This window comes from Gavialis gangeticus, unplaced genomic scaffold (genome assembly GCF_001723915.1).
Source record: "Gavialis gangeticus isolate Ggan-Ray unplaced genomic scaffold, GavGan_comp1, whole genome shotgun sequence".
NCBI lineage: Eukaryota > Metazoa > Chordata > Crocodylia > Gavialidae > Gavialis > Gavialis gangeticus.
The window spans coordinates 84,574,846-84,577,384 of record NW_017729033.1 but is presented as its reverse complement, the minus strand read 5'-3'; the positions used below and the strand labels follow the sequence as shown (position 1 = coordinate 84,577,384).

At 37.5% G+C, this 2,539-nt stretch overlaps 1 protein-coding gene across 4 annotated transcripts in view; it reads right to left on the bottom strand.

The window, feature by feature from the left end:
- Positions 1-2,539, bottom strand: part of SORBS2 (sorbin and SH3 domain containing 2) — a 298,880-nt gene that overhangs the window by 162,800 nt on the left and 133,541 nt on the right. The gene's annotated exons all lie outside the window — the stretch shown is intronic.

The following is a 2,539-nucleotide window of genomic DNA, read 5'->3' as shown; positions in this document are numbered from 1 at the left end:
CTGCTCAGGTCCTTTCCGACCCTAGAAACTATGAAACTATTAGCAGCTGTACTAGAATGATTCTGATGTAGATGAAGCTTTGATATGCAATATACATACAAAAAGGCAATCCAGCCAAAGAAAAGTTTCATTCAGTATTCATATTGCAATTTTTTTTATTGCATTTTTTGCTAAAGTAGTATTACATTTTCCAGACACCCTTTTCAGTGATATGGATTCAGCAATTTTCACTTCAATATAGCAGCTTTTTTAATGACATTTTTACTTTTGTCCTATGCAGCATAATGCCCCTCAAAATGATCTGGCTTCTACTGTTTACACAATTGTTATGCTCCGGTTTCATACCTAATATAGTCTTACATGGCTCACCACTATTTAAAGCAGAACAGCCACTATTCTGTGCAGTATATATAGCCAAAGAAAACACGACTAAGAAAATTATACTTGGCACGGTGATTAAGCTCACATGATTTAGAACAGTTACTATTATCTACTTGTACTTACTGGATAAATCTCAAAACTCCTGGCAGTTGATTCAATTTTAAGCGTGGATTTTGAGCCAAACTTTTTCAATTCTACTTTTCCCCTATCCTTCCATCTGTTCAAGTCTTACTTTTTAATCTTCCACAATCTCCATTATGTTCACTCCTATTTGTTACCATCTTTAATGATGTGGACCCTGCAGTAGGTGGCAAGTTCTTGACTTGCTGCTAACACCAGTGAGAAGAAGAAAGTAGGAGAGAGAGACCTACAACATTTAGAAAGCTGGAAAGAAAACCAAAATGAAAGTCAAGTTGGAGAAATGCTAGCTAAGACATCTGGGGAAACAATCCAACAAATCTGAAACACATTGAGGGATGATAAACCACTCAAACAAATCTGATGCAAAGAGGATGTTTGAGCAAAATATTGGGGGTAGCTCACACAAGTTTCATCCTGGAAGCAGCTAGTTCTAGCATTTCTAATGAAAACAGATGTCACTGTAGTCTCTGATCATGAAGAAACCAATCCTAGAGGTGACTAATGAATCTATCAACAAGGTCTTAGCTACATGCATGTGCCCTAGGTCAGGTAAAAAAACAGGCATGCTTAAAGGAAATGGATGAAAACACAAGGAGGTAATTATTTGCATCAATAGATGTTTCTTAATCGGCTTTTATCAGCCACAAGGTATAACACCAGAGTCATGTGGGCTAGTTGCATAAATCAGTGTCTCGAAGTGCTGAGCTTCCAACCTTTGCCTGATGAAAGTTGAAAGTGATCATCCTAGCTTGCTCTCCACCAGGCTTCCCAAAGGATATGACGACTCATCTCATGGTTCTGGTATAGCCTGTCATGGACAGGTCTACTTCTGTACTTGCTTCAGTTTGGAATTAAGCAGCAGAACTGTGCATGCAAGCCCAATCACTTCTCTCATCAACACTTGTTTAAATTATTATTATTAACACAGAAGGCAGAAGACAAATGCTCCAAGCTCTACAGCAGATAAAAGAACTTTACCATTTTTCAGGTATCCAGGCTGTAGCTGTATTGGTCTAGATGCAAAAGGAATCAGAACTTGTGGCAGAGGTGATTTCTTTTATTAGACCAACTAGATTTTTGCAAATTTTTTTTGGCAAATATCTAGTTGGTCTAATAAAAGATATCACCTCAAGCATGAGTTCTGATTCCTCTCACCATTTTTTCAGATTTTATAACAAACTACCAGAGAAAAGATGGATATGTAGCCTGTCTTACCCAAGGTATACCAGAATGAACCTGACATATTGTTCTGTTGAAAACTACATAATAAAGAGCTACATGTTTTCTACCAACTCTACAGTGATCCATTCAATTATGAGGTCAGAAAAAGAGAGAACAGTGGTTCATAGGGTCCACTTGTCTGTTGTCAGTAAGTATCTGCTTGCTATCTAACATTATCACCACATGCAGGCAACTTTTTTCATATACTTGTCTAGGAAAATGATACTCCAAGCAAAAATAAAACTTTGCAGCAAGGGCTATGACTCTGAGATTTCTAATAGTTTCCATCCTATTTGTTATTATTTTAGTAAATGACCTGTGATTCTAGATGCCTAGGTTTCTAGCTTGTGACTCCTTCAAGGTGCCTGATAGTCAGGGAGTAGCTGTTTGACATTTTCAGAAAAGAAATCTTTCAAAGGATTTCACTTCAGCCATCCAAAATTGAGGAATTGAAAAATCACAGGTTCAGCATTTTCAGAATAACTAAAGGACCAGAATTCTGCACAACAGAAATCAACTGGTCATGAACTGGTATCATCTTCCTTGTAGATCTTGCTACCTTCAGAAGAAGCCATCCTTCCAGGTCCTCTTTGAAATGTACAAACATTGCTTTAGTTCTCTGCACTTCTATTACCTATTGTGATTGATCAACATGGTAAATGCTACATTTCTTAACTTCTGAGGGGGAGGCATAATGTTACTTCTCCTTAAATATCAGGAGAAAGCCACATTTCTTGGCTTTCAAATGTTTGGATTCAACACAGTGTCTAGCTGATGTGAAACAGCCACAGAAATC